Genomic DNA, 24644 nt, shown 5'->3' on the forward strand with positions numbered 1-24644 from the left:
AGCTTGAATTATTCAATTAATCAGGATTTTGTATAGCGTGGTTACTCATCCATGGCGGTCTCAAGCCGCCTAGTGGGAGGGGGTTGCTGATCCGTCTGGGTGTGGAAGGCGAGGCTGTGGTTCAGATATGCTGGTCCTGCGTCGTGGAGAGCTTTTTTAGGCATGTGTGAGGAGCTTGTAGGTGATTCTCTTTTTGATTGGGAGCCAGTGGAGTTGACACAGGTGTTGTGTTATATGGCTGCGGTGGGGGATGACGAGGACCAGGGTGGCTGCTGTGTTTTGGACATTCTGCCGTTTCCTGAGCTGTTTCTGGGTGATGCCGGCGTAGAGTGCATTGGCGTAGTCAAGCCTCCTGGTGACAAGTGTGTGCGTGACTTTCTTTCTGAATTCTGCTTTCGAAGCAGGCGGAGCGTGTGGAAGCATGATAAAGATACTGAGTTGATTTGATGGTTGATTGTGAGCGAGGAGTCCAGTATGATGCCAAGGTTGCATGCGTAGTCTGTAGGGGTGGGAGGGGTTCCAAGTGAGGCAGGCCACCAGGAGTCATCCCAAGCTGAGGGACTGTTTCCAGGATGAGTACTTCGGTCTTGTCCAAGTTGAGCTTGAGGCAGCTGTCTTTCAGTCAGGTTGCACAGGCCTTCATTCCACTGTGAAAGTTGATTCTGGCAGCTAAAGGAGAGGATCAGCTGGGTGTCATCGGCGTAGGAGACGATGTTGAGTCCATGGTTTGTGGTGATGGCCACGAAGGGCCATGTAGACGTTGAAGAGGATGAGGCTCAGGGAGGAGCCCTGGGGCACTCCAAAGCTGATCTCTGTAGGTTCTGAGAGGAATGGGGGTAGTCTGACTCGCTATGTTCGGCCAGAGAGGAAGAAGTGGACCCAGTTCAGTGCCTTGTCGTGGATGCTGACGTCATGGAGTCTTGTGATTAGGGTGCAGTGCGAGACGTTGTCAAAGGTGGCTGAGAGTACCAGTAGGATGAAGGCTGCAGTTTTTTCCCACTTGAGGAGGGAGCGGATGTCTTTGGTGGAGCAGAGGAGTGCAGTCTCGGTGCTGTGGTTGTTTCAGAAGCTGGATTGGGAGGTGTCCAGGACATGGTTCTCTTCGATGTACCCGGAGAGTTGATCGTTGATGGTCTGTTAATTGACCTGGGCTGGGAAGCAGAAGAAAGAGATGGGTATGAAGTTCTGGAGGTCTGCTGGGTCGCCGGATGGCTTCTTCAGCAGGGGTTTGATATCGGCCTGTTTCCAGTTGTGGTTCTGAAAAATCTGAACTCGTGAATAAAACTTCATCGTAGCATGACGATTTCTATATCAAAAGACCGAAAATGGCTAGTACACTATGTACAAGCATTTTCGTCATATTCCAGTGACGATTTCACCTCGAAATCGTCATTTTCGTCTTGAACCCTTGGCTTCCATTTTGTGTACGGCAGCCATTTTGTGAGTTGCCCTTTACATAGGCTCATGATACAGCTAAATTCAATTCAAAAGGACACGTACACCTTAATTGACTTTTCTCTGACCTGGGCAGGTTGAAACCATTGCCCCAGGCCGAACCTGTTTGGTCAGTTCCTCTCCCAGTGGCCGAATGAGATAGCATCAAGGCACAACAGGCCATAAACCCATTTCATCGCACACACCCTGCCGAATCTTGCTCACACCTGTCCCTGCTCTTTTCTCTCACTTGCTTTATGAAGGGGAGGTGACCATTTTTATTGGGGGTCCACCGTTATCTGATGAAATGTTGGGCCTTGCCGGGTGATTTGTTGTGGGCTGGATGAACTGAAATATGGACATGTCATCATGACTCTGCTTTTCCTTTGTAACGAAAAAATATGAATAGTGTACTGTAAATTCGAAGAATGTTTGCCTAAAGCACAATATTTTGTATAAAAAGAGAAGCCTGACTTTGTAAGTTTGAGCAGTCTCTTGAGAATATACATCCCGTTTGTTGTACTTCTAGGACGCTTGTTTCTTGGTTGCAGCCAATAAAATCGATCCTTGACTTCACCTAGAAGACTCTGAGTTTCTGTGGTCTGAATCAGGAAAGTACCCGAGGTCTTTGGGTGTACCCTGGCACCGCTGGGTTACCGGTTTGGTACCGGTTCTGAAAAATCCAGTACCTCAGTTGGCGCCCAACGTGGGGCGATACCAGCGGTACCAGTCCAGCCAGAGGTTCGTGAGGAGCTTCGTGTGAAAATTCTGGAGGACGGCCAACCACTTCATCGACCCCTGCATGTCGACGTGGTCCGAAGGTCTTTGCTGCGAGGTTCCCCGCTTCCCGACGGCTACAAAGGACTGCTGCCCTGGCTATCGCCCTGATTTGGACCCTTGAAGTTTGGTAGAGCGAAACGATAAGACGAGTCTTCTGGTGACGTCATCGATATCTCAGTTAAGTATAAGTGGAGCGTCTCCCAGTCCTTAGTTGGTCTTAGTTTGGGTATTCCCTTTGGGATCATTTTTGGAACTTGCAAGTGCCAAAGCCAAAGGACTCGTGTATTCACGAGAAATATCGTAATCGATAATCCTTTGAAGTTTGAAGCTAGACTAGTGAGCGAAGATGCCTGGTCTTAGCAGACTTGGACATTTGTTTTGTCTTGGTTGTAATAATAGGGACTCCCGATTGGAGGACTCATGTCCGGTTCCTCCGGTTGGAACTCCAACTTATGAGTTATATGTGAAACATGGAGTAGGCCCCATCACATACAATGAAGTGTGGATCAAATACACCAGAAAAGATGGTGTTTTAAAATGGCCCCAATATGGTAGCTTTGATACCAAAATCTTAGATAACCTCGAAGTTAAACTTTTCAAAAAGAAAGCCCGGCCGGCGATGTTTGACTCTTTCCGCCTATGGCGTAAGGAAGCCAAACAGAAGGAAATTAAATTAGCGAAGAAAAATAAGAGAGAAGGGGGAATTTCGATAATGCAAGCTGGTATGCAGTTTAAAGACAATGAAGAAGAACAGATGAGTGAGCAGTTGCACAGGCAACGTAAAATGGTAATAGATAAATGCTATCCAGTTTTGCCACCTCCTCAGCAAGATGCAGCAAAAGGGCTTGAAAAAGATCCCTTAATGTCGCATTTATTAAGTTCGCCACCCCCCATGCGCAAAATGCCACGGCACCTCCGCAACCTTTAGTTGTGCAACCTGTGCCTCCTGTTCCTCCACAGCACCCACCAGCTGTTCTTCAGCTGGCTCCTGCTCCTTCGGTGCAGCCTCCTCAAGGCCCACCGATCACATCTGCTTCACCTGTGCTTTCTACGACTTTGCCTAGTGCACCTTCTATTTCTCCTAATGATCCCTCTGCTATTGCCTCTGCCCCTGCCTTATCTCACCCTGTTTTTCCACCCGTTCTTCCGTCAGTTTCTCCTTCCGTTCGACAGAGAATGGCCAACACTGTTACTAATCTTTTCTCACCTCTTTTCGGGTCGCCTACTACGACCCCTAACATGGAACGAAGACAGTTGCGAAGTCAACTGCCTGACTATCGAGAGCGAGATTTACTGAATCGTTTAGCGCATAAATGGGTTATGGACACTGTAAGGTATGATGTAGAGTCTGTCATGGAAGTCTTCCGTCAATGGGAAGCACCGAAGCAGAGATATGTTTTTGAACAAATGTGTGTTTTGCTCTGTGAGGATTTGGAAGACAATGATCTGGAATACAACCCGCCCAAGTTGTGTCGTGTGCGGTTCGAGTTCGCAGAGGGCATGATCGTAGGTCCAGATGTCAAGAGAGCGGTTGAGACATTGTTGTCATTTCGGAGTAAGGGGGGCACTTCTCAGTCGCTATTTGAGCATGGCACATCCGGTAGGAAAAAGGCGCGACAGTACCCCATGAGAGAGGTTCCCCCACAGTGGAGGGAAGGGGACCTACAAGCTAACCCACCTATTCAGCCTCATTTCCAGCGGGTGTGGGTACATGTCCCATGGAGGCGAGCTGAAGTTTTAGCCCTTAAACAGACATTACCTGATCCCCGTAAAAATCCCGCAGGGTATTACAAAGAGTTGTCACAGACTGCAGGGTCATGTATCATGAATTTAGCCGATATCGATATGTTATTTGGGAATGTTGTTCCACAGCCTTTATGGGGTAAGATTCGTCATACAGATCATGATCAGGAGTTAGGTGACTCATGGGCTAATATTACTGCTGCAGATGCCCGACAAGTTGGTGGTGCTAAGCCTGAGCCTTTAGTAGCTGAACTTCCTGGTAAAATAATTGATTACATGAAAACGATAATGCCTGCAATACGTGTAAATTGGGATAAGTTGTCTGCATGTAAGCAGAAGAAAGATGAACAGTCTCAGATTTCTTCACCAGGTTTGAAGAGACGTTTGTCGACCACAGTGGTCAAGAGATGAGCACAGAAGGTGGTCAGCGTTTGTTCGTCGATAAATTCGTACACAATCTGCTTCCAGAGTTGTGTAAAAAGTTAAAAGACTCAGAAAGTTCTTGGGCAGTTTCCTCCTCAGCACAGATATTGGCTACTGCACAGTATTATGAAAATCGGGACAAAGACGAGAAAGATAGAGCAGAAAAGAAAACTAAAGAGTTGAAAACAAAGGTTTTGTTACAGCAAGCATATCCGCCACGTGGTGGTGGTGGCCAGAATAGTGGTGGTCGAAATAATAGTGGTCAGAGTAACTATCAGAATAATTATCAGCAGCCTCAACAGTATCAGAGGAACTCGCAAAGAGTCGAGTATACTCAGCCACGTGTTCCTGTAGGCCCCAACCAGTGTTCGTATTGCAAGGAAGAGGGTCATTTTAAGTATAGCTGCCCTATTCTGTTACAGCGCGCGAATGGTGTTTCAAACACAAGAGGTAGAGGTGTTCAGCAAGCGTCTAGAGGTAGAGGACGTGGAAATTTCCCCCAGAACACACAGTCTCTTCCACCTCAAAATTCTATAAACAGGTTCGATCAGCAGAATAACGCATCTGGTAGGACAGCCCAGTACTATGCTGATGATTACTATGCAGAAGATGAACATTGGGAAGGTAATGATTACTAGGACAGCCATAGACAAAGAGAGGGAGTTGTTTCAGTTCCAGTAGATCAGAGTGGACCTTACGTTGAGGTGATTACATCAGGTGTGTCAGAGCCTTTTCTGTTGGATACTGGTGCTACAAAGAGTTCTATTATGGACTCCAAACTCCCTGGCGCACCTTTGTCTGGCGAAATGAATGTATCAGTAGGTTTTTCTGGCGCCCCAGTTAGAAATCCGATTTCTGACCCTTTGTCCCTTTCTGTTGGACCTTGTGAATTCGAAGCACCACTTATTCTGACAACAGGTTGTGGTGAAAACTTGCTAGGATTAGATTTGCTAAAAAGATTGTATGCGACTTTGTACTGTTCTCCTTCTGGAGTACAACTTACACTGGGTAAGAAAGTGGTTTCTCCAATGTATTTGTCGAGAGATAAACTTCCAACAGAATTGTCATCTCTCCCTAATATTCTTTGGGCTACTGGTCCTAATGATGTAGGTCTTTTGGAAATACCACCATATGTTGTAACATTGAAAGCCAATATTAAAATACCGCGAATTCCCCAATATAGAATTTCTAGTGAAGGTGAAAAAGCTTTGCTAGCGATCGTTTACGATCTAATTGGAAAAGATGTCATTGAAGAGACAAGAGGCAACGTTTGCAATAGCCCTGTTCTCCCTGTTTAAAGACAAACTGATCCCTCTCAGCCACCTGTTTACAGATTTGTGATTGATCTTAGAGAGGTGAATAAAATAGTTGTGCCACAGTTTCCAGTTGTTCCTGACATTACTGCCCTATTGACTATGATTCCAGCTTCTGCCACCTGGTTTTCGGTGATTGACTTGAAAAATGCTTTCTTCAGCATCCCGATTGCTGAGGAGAGTAGGGATATTTTTGGTTTCAGTTTAGGAGGTCGCAGCTTCCGCTTTAAACGCGCTCCCCAGGGCTACTGTGAAAGTCCATCAATATATAGTCAAGCTTTAAAAACACAGCTTGATACGATTGTTTTACCTGAAGGTGCTACCCTTATTCAGTATGTGGATGATTTACTTGTTGCTGCAGATACTGAGGAAATCTGTAAAGGAGCCACATTGTCATTGTTGCGTCATTTGTGTGATTTGCACCACAAAGTGTCCCTCTCAAAATTGCAATATTGTCGACAAGAAGTGACCTACTTAGGTCATCTCTTATCGAAGGAGGGAAGGAAACTGACCCCAGAAAGAATTCAGGCAATAGCGAAATTGAGTTTGCCAAGGACACAGAGAGAAGTGCGTGCTTTCTTGGGCATTACATCATATTGCAGGCAATGGATACCAAATTTTTCGTTATTAGCCAAACCTTTGGTGGCATTAACGTGTAAAGATACATCCAATTCCATTCCTTGGTCTGAAGAGTGTCAGAAAAGTTTTTCTGAATTGCGCACAGCATTATGTTCGGCTCCTGTGTTGGGTACCCCCAACTACAGTAAGCCCTTTACATTGTATGTCCATGAGAAGGAAGGTTGTGCATTGTCAGTGTTGACTCAGTTGTTTGGGGACAAACAGCGTCCATGTGCATATTTTTTGTCGACTTTGGATCCAGTAGCTAGAGCGTTGCCAAGTTGTTTAAGAGCCACAGCGGCAGCAGCTGTTTCTATTCGACAGTCTGCTGCTCTAGTAATGAACAATACGCAGTCGTGATGGTCCCACATGCAGTAGACACGTTGTTAAATAGAACCAAGACACAGCACTTAACTAGTGCTCGATTGTCAGGTTACGAATTAACATTGTTAGCTAGTCATGTGCACATAAAAAGGTGCAACACTTTAAACCTAGCTACGTTGTTGCCAATTGTAGAGGAATTAGATGCTTCAGAACAGCATGATTGTTTTCTTAGAACAGAAGAAGAAACGAAAGGGAGAATAGATCTTAGGGACACTCCTCTTGCTGAATGTGATGGTACATTATGGGTGGATGGTTCATGCTTCAAGCTTCCGAATGGTGACACGACTGCAGCATATGCTGTCACGACTTTGCATACAATTGTTGAAGCTGCACGTATTCCACATAATTCAGCTCAAGCAGCAGAATTGATTGCACTTACAAGAGCATGTGTGTTGTCTAAAGGAATGAAAGTGACTATCTATACCGATAGTCAGTATGCGTTTGGTGTGGCTCACAGTTTTGGACGATTGTGGAAAGAACGTGGGTTCCTGACTTCGCATGGAGCTAAGATTCAGCATGGTCAGTTGGTGAATGAGCTTCTTGAATCACTGACCATGCCTCTGCAAGTGACGATTGTGAAATGTAGTGCTCACAAGAAGGTGACTGATGATGTTGGTCGTGGAAATGCATTTGCTGACGAAATCGCGAAAGAAACTGCAAGGAATGTGATGAGCCGAATGTATGTTGCAGGCCCTGCAAGATGGGTTGGTGATGTTGGAATGTGTGAGGACACGATAGAGAGTGTGAAGTCTATTCAAGCTGAGGCTACTGAGAAAGAGTTGAGCATGTGGAGAGAAAGTACGGGTAGAATGGATGCAAATGGCTGTTGGATTGAATTGTCAGAGCATCAGAGATGGTTGTTACCTGATGCATATGTGCTTGCAGTGGTTACAATGGCTCATGGAATGGCTCATATCAGCGTGAAAGGGATTTGCAAGTTGTTGGCTCCAGTATGGCAAAATTCAGGAATTCCCAAGTGTGCAGAGAATGTCGTCAAGAATTGCATGGTGTGTCTGAAACACAATCCTGGTAGGGGAACCCCAACGCCAGCTGGTCATTTTGCACCTCCTACGTACCCGTTCGAGGTTTTGCAGCTAGATTTCATTCACATGGAGAGGTGCAACAATTTAAAATACGTACTCGTTGTTGTTTGTGCCTTCTCAAGATGGGTGGAAGCATATCCCCTAAAAGACAACACTGCCTTATCCACAGCCAAAGCCCTTGTGAAAGAGTTCTTCCCCAGGTTTGGAATGCCTAGAATGGTCTGGAGTGATAATGGGAGTGAATTTGTGGGTCGAGTGATGAAGAGAGTGTGTGAAGGGCTAGGCATTCAACAAAGGTTCCACGCTGCAAATCACCCCCAATCAGCTGGATTAGTAGAATGTTATAATGGCACGCTTAAGTTAAAACTGGCCAAAATTCAAGCGAGCACAGGTCTTAAATGGCCTGATGCTCTACCCTTAGCACTTCTATCAACCAGAATGACTGTGCATTCATGAGTGAAACTTAGTCCCTATGAGATTGTCTTTGGCCGCCCGGCCAACATATGGGGAGTGCCAAGGCCCACTAAGTTCAGCGAACTCGAACACCCTGTTTTGCTTGATTATCTGTACGAATTGACGGCTAAATTGCGTGTTTTGCATCAACAGGTTCACGACACCCTGCCTCCGGTCTCTGAGACTCCAGGACATCAGATCGACCCTGGATCCTGGGTGCTGGTCAAGAACTTCCAGCGAACCAAAAACGACCAGCCCAGGTGGACCGGACCGCACCTCGTCCTTCTTTCCACAAGATCAGCTGTTTGAGTGGAGGGGAAGGCAAACTGGATCCACGGGATCCATTGCAAACGGATCCCTCTGCCTCTGCCATATGACCAGTGGGTCCAGAAGGGTGTCGCCGACTCAGAAACTGAAACTGTGCCACGTTTTCTGCCCTTCAGTGATGCACGAGTAAAAGGAACACTTACTGAACAAGAGAGCGATAAACTTTTGCAACCAGCTGTATCACCGTCAATTCCATTGAACACTACAGAGCCTGAACTCCTGTTTCAGGATCAGACAGTACCCGGGAAAAAGCTCTACAATTTGAGGCCGAGACCTATTTTCACCTCCAAGTACTATTTTTGAAAGTGCAGCTCTCCCATCTGAGAAACTTGCTTATTTTTGTTTTTCGAACCGCCATCTGGGTTCCGCTGCTAGGGCCGCGATTGCCCAAAGTCTTTGGGGTGCAGCTGACGACGTTAGGTCGGCAGTTCTGGTTGGTCTAAGGGAGTTGCCCTGGACTGACAGAAGCATTCCTTAGCAGAATCAACCTCCCATCGCGGGCAGCACTTTAGAGAGGATGGAGTTTCTCGAGATGGAGAGACCTGCCAAGCAGGGGCGTAGCTAGAGCGTCTGGCTCCCGGGGCTACCCTTCAGAGTGCCGCCCCTGGGGGGGGGGGGGAATTGGGGGGCGGCTACTGGGGAAAAAGGACGGTGAGCACTTGAAAGATGTCAGAGTCTCCGAGGAGAGACACGTAGTATTGCTGCTAACAGTTAGCTCGATCATGAAAGTTACATTTAGTAATTTATAAAGTTTTATATAGCGTGAAATCAGAGCGCTTTACAATTTGAGGCAAAGGTAACAAATCGGAACATTAGTGTAACATGGGCAATCTAATGGGCATTGAGATGTTTACTCCTCTCAAAATCGGAATGGTTGTTTGTTAGAAATGGGGGTCTCTAGTTAGCAATGGCTGGCCACTGTCCAACTGGGGACCCTTCTTCCTAAGTCAGAGTAAGGGGGCTACACCCTTTGATAACCCCTGCTCAACCCTGTGGTAACGTAGCACGAGCAGCTAGGCTTATCTCAGAGGCAGTGTGTAAAGCATTTATGATCATACACAGTAACACAGTGAAGAACACTACAAAGGGACACCACACAAGTAGTTATAAAAAAATACATATCTTTATGCATAGACTTAACACAAGACCAATAACCATAAAATGCAACAATACTGTAAACTAGGGATGCTCTTGAGAGGATGGAAAAATAGTTCAAAGTGTGCAAAAATGCACATACATGACACGGTCAAAGGTTAGACAATTGAATACACCGGTGACTGGCAGTACAAAACAGAACACACAAGAGTGCATGATCTATCTGGGGACTCAGAAAAACCACATGTGACATCCATCAGAGAGCTGTGTGAACAATTACCCCTCAGCAGAAAGCAAACATGCACATACATGACACTGTTCAGGGATCCATCATCTACAGCTGACCATTAAATGACCATACATCATAGTCCCCCCATTAAAGCAGTGTGGATCTGCACAAACGTGATGTGCTCTGGGGACCCAAAACCAACTTAACAGTGTCGAAGCCTGTGTTTCTTTACCTTTCAAAAACAGCAAATTAATTATTATCACAGGGACTGACTCACTGTGTGCGCCCTTAGAACTAAACACAGCACAAAGGGGTCAGTCATCTCCACCTTGCCAACACAGACTGGATAAACAGCCCACTCTGGTGGGCCAAAGGCAACAACCAGGGGTCGCGCCCTGTCATTACTTCTAAGCAGCAGCAACCAACTCCCTGGGAATGAAACGTTGTGTGCTCTTGGGACACAAAACCATCTTGTAATAGTGCATCTCTCCTTCAGAGCAGCCTCAGCACAAAGAACACATAAGGTTAATATGACTTTATTCTTCGGTCTTGTAATAATATAAAAAATATTGGTTTAGTTTGCAGCCCCTCTTAATACACATCAAAATTACAACAAAAAATTCAAAATGATGTATGGGAATGTAAATGAAAACACCATGTTGAATTTTCAAATAACACTTAAATCCAAAATTTCTAAACTGCTATTTTTCTTGCTTTTCTATTAGCAAAATCATCGATGACATCATCAAAGTCTAGTTCATCACTCAGTTGCTGTTCTATAGACAGTATGGCAAGATTTCTTAAACGTAAGGCACTCATTGTAGATCTTAGGTAATTCTTAATCAATTTCAATTTAGAAAAACTCCTTTCACAACTAGCAACACTTAGAGCAATAGTAAGGAAAATTCGCAGTAGTATTACAATATTTGGAACAGAGTACTCAAGACTGTATGTTAGTATAAACTGCAAAAGTTCAAGGGGACTGTCCTTCCATGTCTCAGTTTCGTCTTGCGTAGCAGCAACAGAAATAAAACTCTGAAGTCTTTTTCTCTCCACCAGGAACTCTTCCTCGTTAATGTCATCATGATAATGATTTAGTTGACATTCGTATTTATCATCCAAAAGATTTGATGGAGTAAGGATAGCATATTTTTCAGCAAGAACATGAAGTTGTTGAAATCTTGTGGTGATTTCTTGGATCACTCTGTCCAGTGAAGAAAACATTTCTCTCCTCAACTCAGTTTCGTATGACAATTCAGCATCTCGTGATTCTTCACCTGCCATTAGTTTCTTCTTTCTACACCGACGATCCATGACTATTCCAAGATCATCACAAATTTCTTTGGCGTAAGCTACTGATTTGTTAACTAATTCACTCCTATTTTCAGTTAGAAATGATTTTAAAGCATTGAGCTTTATGTCACATTGTTGTATATTCAATCCTTTGGTTTGGAGGTAGACCTGAGTGTCGTTAATTTCTACAAGGACAGATTCCCACAGTCCAAGAAAGCACAGGAAGGAAAAAGATTGTAAAGCAACAAGCAGCACACCAGCATCTGACCTGGTAACTCTATTTTCTTCTTCACCAGTTAAACGTTCTACAGCACTTAAGATTTTGGAGTAATTCTTTTTTACAACACTCACAGCATCTCCACGTGCACTCCACCGAGTTTCTATTACACGCTTGACACTCTGACCAGTGACTGAAGTCAGAATATCCCAGCGATGGGTCGAGGAAGAAAAAAACGTGAACAAACGCTCCACAGTTCCAAAAAAGGTAACAGAACTCACAGCAACAGAAGCTGCATGTAAACCAGCCAAATTCAGCGAGTGATTTGTACATGCGACAAATTCTGCTTTTCCATTAATTTCTCTGATGCGTCTTTGAACGCCAGTATGTTGACCAGCCATCACAGCAGCATTATCATATGCCTGTCCTCTACAATTTTGAATATCAATTCTGTTGCTTTCTAAATTCAGCAAAATCATAGTTGAAATATTCTCTGCGTTTTTACCTTTAGTTTCAATGAAATCGACAAATGATTCCACAACCATCACTTTATTTCCATTGATCATAACGTAGCGTAAAACTTGGCTCATCTGATCCTTATGAGAAATATCAGGGGTGCTGTCGAACATCATAGAAAAATACTTTGCTTCTTTCACTTGCTCGATAACTTTGCGTCTTACCTTTTCTCCCAAAATTTCTATGAACTCATTCTGAATAGTAGGCGACAAATATGATTTAGCATACTTTTTTCCCAGCTTAATTCTTACAGTATGCTCACGTAGCACTGGATCGTATTTTGCCACCAAATGAACTAATTCTAGAAAATGTCCTCTATTTCCTGTTGATTCAGGTTCATCATCAGTCTTGCAATGAATTCCTTCTCGGTGACCCCGTAAAGCCAAATGTTGTTTAGCTAGGAATCTAATGATATCCAACAATCTTGAAAGTATCTCCCTCCACTTCTTTACTTCGTTTTCAACTTGTTCTTGTGCCTTTTTATCAATTGTAGCTCCACATCGGATTCTAATCTCCAACTCCTTCCATTGTGTGAAACATCGAACATGGGCAACACTAGATTCATGATCGAAAATTCTGGGATTCAGTTTCCACCACGTGTTGAATCCATCTGCAGAATCAAAATTCGAATGACTTCTGTCAGCAAATAGTCTACAACAAAAGCAGTAAAGAGCTTTCTTTGAAGGAGAGTACACCAACCATGACCTCAACATTTTTTCATTATTTGGCAGAGTTTGATAAAACCACTCGCGTGTAAGTTTTCTGGTTCGTCCTTTGATCAAAGCACCCTCACGATTGACTTCACCAAAGTCAGAATCTAGATGTTGAACCACAGACGCCCCTTGTTGTACCAGCAAGATACGTGTGTCATCTTTAATCTTACTTGGCCAAAGACCAACATCTTTTAAGTCAACTGCTGGAATTTGTTGTCCATCAGACCCCTTATCACTTGTTGAAGGATCACATGACTTTGATGATGGATTGACTTCAAAATCAGAAACTGCTTCAGTAACAGTAGTAGTGCTAGTAGTTTCTACTTCCGTAACTGTAGTATTAGTAGTACTTTCTGTTTCACCAAAATCAGAATCTAGATGTTGAACCACAGACGACCCTTGTTGTACCAGCAAGATACGTGTGTCATCTTTAATCTTCTTACTTGGCCGAAGACCAACAACTTTTAAGTCAACAGCTGGAATTTGTTGTCCATCAGACCCCTTATCACTTGTTGAAGGATCACTTGTCTTTGATGATGGATTGACTTCAAAATCAGAAACTGCTTCAGTAACAATAGTAGTACTAGTAGTTTCTGCTTCAGTAACAGTAGTAGTAGTAGTACTAGTACTTTCTGTTTCGTGACTGAGGTACTTCAGTAGTGAACCTTCATACTTTTTTAATTCTTCCTCTCTAGCCTTTTTCTTTTTTCTAAAGGCTGCACCGCTTTCTTTTATTCGCTTCATCTTTAAGCTTGAAAGAATAAGAAAAAGATATTCTTAATAAAAAGAATAACGGATAAATACATCCAATTTCAAAATGTTAGCTTGTAGTCTGCTCCATTTCAATTGCAATAAAATAAAGTGAGACAAGAAGGGCATGTGACTCCTACACCTTGTAACCCTCACTGTCTTGTTATCTGACACAGTCTGTACGTTGAGTACCATACAGAGGGGGGCGTCACATCACATCCCAGCTATCAGAGCGCGCAGCTCGGTTAAGGGGCCATTAGGCCTCCTTCTGATCGAGTGGCCTGGAACATCACACTTAAATGTAAATACAACGGAGATAAAAGCATACAGCTGGGTATCTCTTCACAGGTACTCAAGAGGCATGCTTTTGACAGTGACTTTGTTAGGCCCCTTTATGTAAGTGCATGTACTGAAAGTATCTCAGATGTGTTGGTCTGTCCCAGTATGTACACACAATTTAAATAGTACTATTTTACTGTCTTTTATAACGCTACACATCCCAATGCAGAGTGTCAGAGTGATTTTAATAACACATACAGATTGAAAATAAATCATGCAAGCGTGTAAATCAGTGAACAAGATGTGTTGTTGCATGAGTCAGTGAGGTTTAAAAGTAGTTGCAGTCATATATCCTACATAGCTCACTGTGCTATAATAAAAGGCTTACTATTTATAAACTGCAAGTAACAAAAGGATCTGGCTGTGTTAAAAACAGTAACTTTACCTAGCTACATTAAAACAAAATATGTCACCTGCATATTACAAGATGTGCTTTGCAGGCACATTAACCTTCTATACTACTTCGAGTCAGATCTGAGACTACACAAAACAGAAATTTCTCCAAGAAATACTTTAACCTCCAGGGTTATCGTACCAATTGTTATTACCTGATAGTTACTGGGCACCTCTGAAGCAGATGCCTTAACCCTATAAAAATATTAGGAAATGCAGACTTTGTAACCAATTAAGCATAAAAGATCTACTAACTTGCTTCTCCAACAGTTTAAACATCTTCTTAGAGAGTGTTGTTGCTCAAATGGGTGCAATTGCTATTATTTATGTTTTCCTAGTCTTCCTTGCTTGATTTTGTTTCCTATAAAGTGTCACACATAGTCATTGAAATGTCACTCATAATTTCACTGGAATTAAGAAAATGTCACACATAGCAATGCAATCTGAAACCTTGGCAGCTATGCTCAAGTGAGTCTAATTTCAAATGAAATATTTATACGTTTCCCTTGTCATCATTGTATGGCTTTCAAGACAGTGTGTCACTCATAGTAGTTGAAATGCCACTCATATACTGAAATTATGAAGATGTTGTTACACATAGCATAGGTAGCGATTTGAAACCTTGGCCAGCAGCTATGCAAATTGCATCAGCACCAGTGCTTGTGACATCTATCGTCTCATGTGAATTTTACAGACATAGAATTGAACTATTATGGCCTAAATAGTTAAAGACAGTTAAACTAGACGGCTGGTATCTAGCATGAACAGAAATCAGAAAAGCAAATGAAAATGTGTGGTTTAAAAAACGTTTATAATGAATTAACGTACTGAGTGCAAAAATAATATCTATATATTTCCACTTTAAGCAACAAAAAAAATTGTGTTTCCCATAATTCGGTTGAATTTATGCAGAATGAGTTTCATTGGTTCTTTCTTCAATGCTTTACGTTCCCACATATAATAACATATCGCGCGTTTTTCCTTATCATGGCAACGTCGCAGAGCATCCGCATACAGCAGAGAAAGCGAAGAATAAAAAAAGCAATATGTAAAATATGTCTTTAAATCTTTTGCCTCAGACTTAGATGCCAGTAAAGAGAACAGCAATGCCTACACACAAGCCTTACAGAGCAACAGAAAACAATGACGCAGTAATGATAAAGGGGGAGGTCGCCTCATTAGTTACTCGGAAGTCTACAGCTGACAACCTGCTGACTCGAACAATCTGATTTACCCTAAAAGCAGGCAGACGGCAGCTTGTTTTACAAGGCACCTCTGCAGCAGAAAGGTTATCTCGCCAACAGCACACATGCTGGCTGGCTCAGCCTGTCTCTTTATATATTCAAAGGCTTACAATATATTTCTCCTCGTTCTGTTCATTCCCTAGGCTAGCAGCTGGGTCTAACTGCCCAGCACCCTGCCCGCAAATAACGGTGTTACTCAAGTTACACAGCATACAATCTGACAGCTCGAATATGAGTCATGCTGGTGGTGGTCTCGAACTAGGCCGGAATTGCGTAAAAGAACTAAATCTAGGACCTTGCTGAAAACACTTTGAATCACAAACAATGAAATAATGATATAATACATATGATTCAAAGTCTGCTTACCACACACCCCAGCTCTGTCCCTCATAAGCTTCCATGATCTTCCACAGACTGCTCTCCTGTCTCCATGTTATATCTAAAAGGGCGCTCACCTACTCCTGAACACACAACGGACGGACGCACTCATTTTTCAGGCAATGGGAGATTAAGTGATTTGCCCAGAATCACAGGATGTTTGGGGCCTCTGCCGAGACTCGAACCCTGTTCCCCAGAATCAAAGTCAGCCTTCAAAGTTGTCCTTCAGACTCATGAAGGATGGCCAGGTTCAGTCAAATTCGGGACTTTTGATCGCTTCAAGGGCTTTCTGACATTTTACACTTCTCGGTTCTGTCCTTAATAGAGTTTCAGTGAAATCTGATTGGCAACCCTAGCAATCACGTGTGACGACGTCAGACGCCTGCGGGCAGGGAGGTCATAGACGAAGGACAGGTATCAACACTTTCAGTCCTCCATCTGCTTTTGCAACAAACCAGACCACACAGTATTTACTGGGATTAGGAAATACGCCTCTGATTATCCATGCAAACAATTGTCCCAATTTTTCTTGTGCCAAAGAATTAAGGTATTTGTAGCTAGGGTTTCATATTTAGGAGGGACAGGCAGGACACACTTTGTATTGTAGATGCTCACCTCAATTATAGTAGTTGCTGTTGTGCGTGACGACCTGACCTCTGATAGGAGCCTTGATGGCAGCAGGCAGCAGAGGCTTCCAGTCGCGCAGAGTAGAGAGAGTGCCGCCCTGTGCCCGCAGCCACCCACCGGCACCGCCACAGCCCAGTACTGTACTGTACTGTACTCCTCTACAGTACTACTGTAGCACTAGGAAGCAACAGGGCAGCTGCCTGCAGCAGGGCCCCAGGGCAGGCAACGGTTGTTGGGTTGGGCCTGGGCGGCAAAAATGGATGGTGCTGGTCTCTGTCTCCACACCCGGACCACGAGGCTCCACACGACGGGAGGGGCCGGCGTGCGCGCCGCGCGTAACGCGTCACCAGTGCGGCGGCCGCGGCGGCGGCGAGAGCGAGGGCTGGCCCAAAAGTGTTACAGGGCCGTCAATGTCATTGGTTGCGCGCACCGCGCACACTACCTAATTGACGGCCCTGTGAGCGAGTCTGGGACTGGGAGGGAGGTGGTACGTGGTGGTGGGGCCTGCCGCCCTGTCTCAATTGGAAGTGCAGTGCCTGTGCCTCTGTGTAACTGTCATGATTGATGATTGACATGTATGCGGTGCGTGTAATCAGCGTAAACTTAAGGCAGGCAAGCAGAGCTGAGCACCGCGTGACCGCGGCGCCGCGGCCGCCCTAGTCACAGGCACACACAGCAGGTCACTGAAGCAGGCCTCCGCGGCCGCAACGGGCCGGGCCTCGGCTCTCCACTCAGTCAGTGAGAGTGCCGGCCCGCCCGCGCGGCCGCGGCCCGCCGCCTCTGCCTCTGCCGCCTCAGATAAGGTGCCGCCTGGGGCGGACCGCCCCCCCCGCCCCCCCTAGCTACGCGGCTGCTGCCAAGGAAATGAACTTTAAACACAAGATTTGTAAAATAATGACAAAAAAAGCTTTTTGATATTGTGCATTTTCATGTTATTCAGTGTGATGATATTTTTAATAAGTTATGTGTTATTCTCTTTTCGAGTAACATTTGCACCCACTACATCGCCTATACATCCTCCTTCTACTGTTTCGCCACACTCTTTTCAACCCCTTCCTGAACACAAATCAGCTAGGAGATTAGAGTTTATTAATAACTCCTTTGTTCAGCTCTTGCACCAACACCAACTTGTAATGAACACAACTAACTGTTGGGTGTGTGGTCTTATGCCTCACACAACGGATAAAGGTATCCCTTATCTGGTCCTGCCTTTCAGCCACAATGGTTCTGTGTGGGCATACAGAACAATGTTCATATACGCACATGGAGTCTACCCCCTACGTTCTGTAACAGACAATCCTAAGAATAGTGCTCTAGTTAAGGGTATAGTAGACATGATTAAGGAAGGTATTTCTTATGAGACTATCCCGAGAGATGAGACACTAGTATACATAGGATGGAATGTAACCGGATATGGAGCTACTCTGAGTGAGAAACAGCAAGCTAAGAAATCTTCCCCGATTTGGATTGTACCCCATCAGGGTCATCTGTGTCTGCAAGGTAATGGCACGAATCCCAGAGCTCAGTTAGGGGAGTATCTGCACTAAAACGTATGTTTTTGCAGCCCAGACTTCCCCTTCGTTTTTAGCATCTAAGGGTACCTATTTCAACCTCCCTAGCGTCACCACGTGACCAGACCCGGAAGCATCGCCACGGCTTAACAAGCAGCTAGATGCACGGCTATCCCAGCCGCGCAGCGAAAGGTAGTAGTAGGTCATTTGGCCACCTCCTCAGCGATGAACTGTAAGTAGTATACATCTTTTTCGCCCACAGAACTCCACTGATGGCGTTTTTTATGCAACTAAATATTACTGATGCGGCCAGGCATACCGCCCTTCGGCAGTTAACTATGTCTGAATCTCGGGGATACGTCGCTTTATATTTATTTATTTATTTTTATAGAATATGTTGCACCCTGAGGTGAACCTGCCCCCTGCCCGCCGAAGCATCTGAAAGCACTTTAATAAGTAAGCCTGTCCCCTACCATGCAGTGTCTAAAGCTCCTCTTGATGTTACATGTTTGTTAGTCTTTGTGCGTCCCTTTTATTGGTACAACGAGCATAGTTTGCACCCTTATTATGAATGACCACAACTGCCTGGTTTATGAACGAATCGCACTCTGGAAAAGAAACTTTTTTCTAAAAAACTACAGTATGAAACTGCGATAAAAATAACAATATTGCATGCGAATAAGCACGCACTTACTGATAAATAAGTCAGCATGGACACGATATTACCACGCCACTGATCTCTAGAATTTCATCTACAATCACTGTGGCATGACGTATGTAAGCACTGAGAGACTGCACGACGTAACAGGCCAGTAAGAATGTTTGCGCCTGACGCCTGCTCACTTTTCTCTTTTCCACAGGTTTTTGCTTCTTTTGGATTTTTGCTCTTTTATATTCTTTTTTGAGCACACTGCCACTGGCAAGTTTGTCAGTAGGCACCAAAGGATTTAGGATAGGGTGTGCCTTTTAGGGGGCCCATACCGTCCATTTTCTCGTGCATGGTCCTGACGAATACCGGGTACTAACCCAATTGGTAGAAACATGTTGACCAACTCACTTTCACACATATAGAGATACTTAGGTCATAACTCCCTTACCAGTATCTCGCAATTTATTTTTAATATTGTCCAGTTGCTTCTAAATAAAAATCATTTTTTAAGTTAAACCAGGACAATTTTTAACACTCTTTTTTATGCACCCACACTAACAACCTGCTCCACTGTACCACAGGTGTCGAAGCACACACTGGTGACACTAGGCCATCAGGGTGGACCCCGATGATGAAGCATGTCACCACTAGGTGGTGAGTGAGGGGTTTCTTACAAAAGGAATAACTATTCCTCCCCACCCCCCTCTTGGTAAACCTTCAATTCAACTTCGGGTGATACTCCTCCATTTGTTATATACATACCTATTTCATCTGCCATGATAGAGCCTATACATGGTTGCCCCCTGACTTTTCGGGCTCATGTTTTGTTTCGTTCCTGTTGCCTCCCACCTACACAGCAGCGGCAGATTACCACAAGACAAGGATAGTTAGAGGTGCCTTGAGTCAAGAAGACACTGCAGGACAAGAATTTGGGACTTCGTAAAGGGTTTTCTGCCGTTCTGGGGACCGATGGCTAACAGCAGGAACATAAGGCAATTGACAAGGGTGGTTGAATCCACCGTGATTGAAACTGCTGGTGCCCTTAGTAACTTGACTGCTGAGCTCCAGTCGGATTGACTTATGACCCTTCAGAACAGGGTCGCATTAGATGTCATACTTGCAGACCGAGGGGGGGTATGTAGATTGATCCAATCGAGTTGCTGTGTTTTCATTCCAGATAACGCTCCAACAGTGTACCAGGCCATCTCTAAACTGCATAAGATTTCTGAATCTATTCATGTGGATAAAGGAGATTGGTCTTTAATGGGATGGTTCTGGGAACTGATATCCGCCTGGGGATGGAAAATTCGGATGGTCATTGGGATGGTCTTAGCCATTCTTTTCCTGTTCTGTCTGTGCGTGCAGTGTGCTCCTGCAATATGTGGCCTCTGTGCTGCATCATGTGTAAGGAAACCTGTATCAAGAGACGAGCTAAGTACTAGAATGATGTTACAGCAACATCTCAATGACTTTAGGAATATAGACCTGGACTCAGATTAGCATGAGATTAGGTTAAATTGCCTATGTAAGGGCAAAAGGAGGGTTTGTGGTTCTGAAAAATCTGAACTCGTGAATAAAACTTCATCGTAGCATGACGATTTCTATATCAAAAGACCGAAAATGGCTAGTACACTATGTACAAGCATTTTCGTCATATTCCAGTGACGATTTCACCTCGAAATCGTCATTTTCGTCTTGAACCCTTGGCTTCCATTTTGTGTACGGCAGCCATTTTGTGAGTTGCCCTTTACATAGGCTCATGATACAGCTAAATTCAATTCAAAAGGACACGTACACCTTAATTGACTTTTCTCTGACCTGGGCAGGTTGAAACCATTGCCCCAGGCCGAACCTGTTTGGTCAGTTCCTCTCCCAGTGGCCGAATGAGATAGCATCAAGGCACAACAGGCCATAAACCCATTTCATCGCACACACCCTGCCGAATCTTGCTCACACCTGTCCCTGCTCTTTTCTCTCACTTGCTTTATGAAGGGGAGGTGACCATTTTTATTGGGGGTCCACCGTTATCTGATGAAATGTTGGGCCTTGCCGGGTGATTTGTTGTGGGCTGGACGAACTGAAATATGGACATGTCATCATGACTCTGCTTTTCCTTTGTAACGCAAAAAAGTGAATAGTGTACTGTAAATTCGAAGAATGTTTGCCTAAAGCACAATATTTTGTATAAAAAGAGAAGCCTGACTTTGTAAGTTTGAGCAGTCTCCTGAGAATATACATCCTGTGTGTTGTACTTCTAGGACGCTTGTTTCTTGGTTGCAGCCAATAAAATCGATCCTTGACTTCACCTAGAAGACTCTGAGTTTCTGTGGTCTGAATCAGGAAAGTACCCGAGGTCTTTGGGTGTACCCTGGCACCGCTGGGTTACCGGTTTGGTACCGGTTCTGAAAAACCCAGTACCTCACAGTCATCGTGGAAGGTGGTGGTTTAGATGGAGTAGTTGATGGTACGGCGAAGCTCGGAGCGATAGAGACGCTGCTCTGTGGAAGATGGGGTAAAGGCATTGATCAAATGGGGCTTCAGAGTGGATGCTCTTCATGGTCTTGAGTGTGTTGTCTGTGGTGAGCAGAGACCAGTTGAACACAATCTGTTGGGGTGTGATATGGTTGCTTGCAGTGGTGGTGGGCGTTGTGGCACGGTCTTGGATGTCAAAGCTGTCGTAGATCTGCCTGATCTTGTGGTGGAAGAAGGTGCTGAGTTTGTTGCAGAGGTCTTGGGAGGGTGGGACATCTGTGGTCCCGCTGTTGGGCCTGGCAAACTACTTGACGTAGGCGAAGACATCTCTGCTGTTGTGTGTGTTAATTCTATCTTGGAGGGTAATTTTCTTTGTGGTTTTGAGGAGAAGGTGGTGTTGGTTGGTGTCGTTTTTGAAGCTTGCGTGGGTTTCCAGGGTTTTGTTGCTCCTCTATCCCTTCTCGAGTCTTCTGCAGGTGCATCTGGACTTGTGAGCGGTGGGAATGAACCAGCTGGCTTTCTTGGAGTGTTGCTTGCCTGGTGTCTTCTTGAGCGGTGCCAGAGTGTCTGCACAGTTGGAGATACATTTGTGAAGGTTGCTTGCTGTGGTTTTGGCATCTGTTGGTTCTGGCGGAGTGGATGTGCTGCGGAGTTCGACGAGAACTAAACTCATATTACAGCCGTTCAATACACCTGCACCAACCCACTCACTTTCCCAAGGATATTTTCAAAGGGTTTCATGTGGGTTAACCTCCAGTCTCACTCTCAAGATGCAGGACACAAAAGTAAAGATCTCTCAAAAGCTCAAATTTTGAAGCTATTTCATACCAGACTCAATCGTACGCTCAGTTTCTAAAGTGAACACTTTCCCATGCTTGGGTGCACTGTTAAAATATGGGGTTTTCAAAGAGATATCACAGGGACCATAGATGAGCTTTTTGCCATATAAGCACAGCACAATATAATACACATTTGCCATATAGAGGACGTATGCACCGCACATGGTGAGTTAAACTGGAAAAACATTCAGGTAGCTGCACAAGAGAGCCATTTTGCCTTACTCTGTTGTCCTAGTTTATCTTTTGATATATTTACAATAGTGGCTTCCTTTTGTCAGTGTTTACCCAACTTTTATTTCATTTTCAAACTTTCATTATGAATATGTAGTTCAAAAAATCTTTACATTGCAATTTCACTTTAAAGAAACAAACTCATTAAACTATAGTGAGTGTTTCATATTCAACCAATACCCAATCATCTCACTCTACTGTACACCAGTTTCCTAGGTAACCGAATAAGACCATTTTAGAAGCTTGACTCCAGGTCAAAACTTTTCTAAGCACAGTATGCTCCAAATATTAAGATTGGCTTCTCCTCTTATTCAGCTAATTAGTTTAAACGAATAGCAACAAACCCCATACTTGATTCTTGGAGAACATGGCGGCTGGCGGCTGGCGGTTAGCGGGTCGCGGAGGTTCCTGAGGTCGGGACGGGCTTTACATTGCGCAGTGGAGCACAGTAGCTGTAATTCATGTGGAAACTTCTTTTGAAGCTGCGGGTACAATCTGGGATGTAATATAACTATTCTGAGGAAGGAAACCGAGAAATTTTGCAAGGCACCTCACCCGAAATCCGTGGGCAGGTCTCCAATCGGGTCTCGTCCGGGTCTCGCCTTCGAAGGAACGGAGGCGAGCTGTGTGCCCTTCGGCATTTTCTCTGCAGTGTATTCCCCCAAGAGAGAGGCAGAGGTGGCGGGGCTTGCTGTAGCTACCCGGACGCGGCATCTTCTTTGGATGAGGGAGTGGGGAAGCCTTGAGAGGAGCAGGTTGCTCTCTGGTCTCAGGCGGCCCTGGAATTGTATCGAGGACGGAGGGCGGCAGCAAGGCTAACTTCACGGTGGTAGGGGGAGAGGAGGTACATGCAGGAAACGTGATAACTTTAAAAGCAACCAACTCACAAGGAGAAGCGGAGCACAAGTGACTCCCTTGGAGGATACCGACACACGTTTGCAACAAAAAGTAAGTGTTACATCTGTCGAACAGGGCGGGGGAGGTCGGTCTAAGAGAGGGCCATTAGGGAAAAAGAGGGGGTTAATTGGTAAACCACCACCGCAATACATTCTAAGGAGTTCAGGACGGGACCTATTCCCTGGGTCACCAGAGGACTCAGAAGCAGGCGATTTTAGTGCTTTAGCCCGCAAAGCTCCCCTTGTGAGTCTGTCCCCCAACCGTAAGACCCAGACAAGTTCAGCAAAATTAAATCCCAAACAAAAGGCAAAAAAGAAGGCAAAGTTATTAACTCAGCATCAGAGGAAAAAAATAATAAACCCTACACCCTCATTAAGAGATTATTTCAAGTCAGTGCCAAGTACACTGATACTTAAACAGGTGGAGAGCATGTCTAAAGAAAGCATTGGCAGTAATTTGGGCGATGCTACTGAGTGGCTTCAATATTCTGACGGTATATTAACCCCTAACAATTTTCAGCTATTAGCAGACCTCTCAGTAGAAAAGGGAGTAGGGCGTTCTAGGATGTAAGATACAGCTAATAATATGTCAAGTCTGGAAAAAGACGATACCTCTTTAATCAATTCCTAAGAACTTAAGAAGGGGGAAAGGAGAAGAACTAACACGAAACATCAAGTGAAAAGGCGGGAAGCTTAAATACTCAGCGGTCAACCTTAGATCTCCTACAGGCTTTAAAGGATGAGATGAGGAATAGATTCCAGGTCTCAGAAAAAAATCAAGCTGAAATTAAGCTTTTCTGTGGAAAAATGGAAGATAAGCTGGATTCACTAACAGTCAGAGCCACTGCATTAGAGACGACGGTGGCCGAGTTAACAGCAAAAGTGGATGCAAATGTAAAAGATCTCAACAAAATAAAAGAACAAGAAACTAGCCTCAAGGATAAGCTGGAATCTATCGAGAATGCCCAATGAAGGAACAATCTCCGCTTACTTAAGGTGCCTGAGGGAGTCAAAGGTGATAATATAAAAGAATTTGTAGTAAAGCTGATCAAGCAAACAACGAATATTGAATGTTCAGAACAGGTCCTTCTTGCTGACATCCAAAGGGTGCATAGAGATCCTTTCAGATTGAGTCCGAATAAGACTAGACCCAGAAAAATATTTTATTCACTTTTTGACATACACTCTGAAAGGTGAAATATTAAACAAAGCTTTAAAATTAAACACATTAAGTGCAGAAGGGTTTACTTTTCAAATCCGGTCTGATGTCTCCTCTATAACCACATCCAAACAGTGGGAGCCAGGAAAGCTACTAGAACCATTTAGACAGTCAGGCGCAACGGCTCAACTCAAATTTCCAGCCACACTAAAAGTGATGTTTAAAAACAAAATGCATACATGCAGACGGGTGGAGGAGGCATAAACCTTTTTGTACCATATCACAGTGAAGAACAGTGAACTGATGGCTCGATAAAGGAAAAAAAACAAAAAAACTTAGTTGCTTTCACTTCGAGTTTTCAGCGCAACTCCACCAGGAAATCTGGAAGCTCGTCTTTAAACTAACATTTGATAAATATAGGTTAGCAGCTTTTTAAGGAGCTTAAGAAAGTAACAACCATCCCGACCAAAGAGAGGGTTGTCTCAAAGGTCAGGGTAGGGCCATACGAGAAATAGTGGGGGGGTCTCCAGGGGAGCACAAGAGTGGGAGGAAGGGGGAGCAGGGTAGGTCATTGG

Source organism: Lissotriton helveticus, chromosome 6 (assembly GCF_964261635.1).
Source record: "Lissotriton helveticus chromosome 6, aLisHel1.1, whole genome shotgun sequence".
Taxonomy (NCBI): domain Eukaryota; kingdom Metazoa; phylum Chordata; class Amphibia; order Caudata; family Salamandridae; genus Lissotriton; species Lissotriton helveticus.